The sequence below is a fragment of the Frankliniella occidentalis genome, unplaced genomic scaffold, assembly GCF_000697945.3.
Source record: "Frankliniella occidentalis isolate FOCC.00 unplaced genomic scaffold, Focc_3.1 Scaffold88, whole genome shotgun sequence".
In the NCBI taxonomy this organism is placed as follows: domain Eukaryota; kingdom Metazoa; phylum Arthropoda; class Insecta; order Thysanoptera; family Thripidae; genus Frankliniella; species Frankliniella occidentalis.
Genome location: NW_026267217.1, coordinates 720,678 through 721,011, shown reverse-complemented (window position 1 = coordinate 721,011; position 334 = coordinate 720,678). Strand labels below are relative to the sequence as shown.

The 334-nt window shown below is 48.2% G+C and overlaps 1 protein-coding gene across 2 annotated transcripts in view; it reads right to left on the bottom strand.

The window, feature by feature from the left end:
• The window catches only part of LOC113205862 (rab9 effector protein with kelch motifs-like), a 14,343-nt gene that overhangs the window by 3,322 nt on the left and 10,687 nt on the right, over positions 1-334 (bottom strand). The window lies entirely within an intron of this gene.

The following is a 334-nucleotide window of genomic DNA, read 5'->3' as shown; positions in this document are numbered from 1 at the left end:
GTTTCTGTGGACAGGGGTGGTTTCTGACAGAAACAAAGGTAGTTTTGTAGTGCCTGGTTCAGCCCTGTCGATTCGAATACTCCTCCATGGAAATCCGGACCCATCAATTTATAGCCTTTGTAAACTTTGCCAAAAATGAAAATTTTTGAAAATCGCTGGAAATGGTCGAGATGTCGAAATTTCGCGCCGCCGGTCCATTTCTAGTGAGTTGCGCCTGTTTTTCTTGGACCGGCTCGCCTGCGAGGTAGGCAGCCTATCGTACGCTACCCGCCAGATTCCAAAGACCTCTTCTTAAAACTCAAGTGTGTCTGGACAGGGGTGGTTTCTGGCGGAA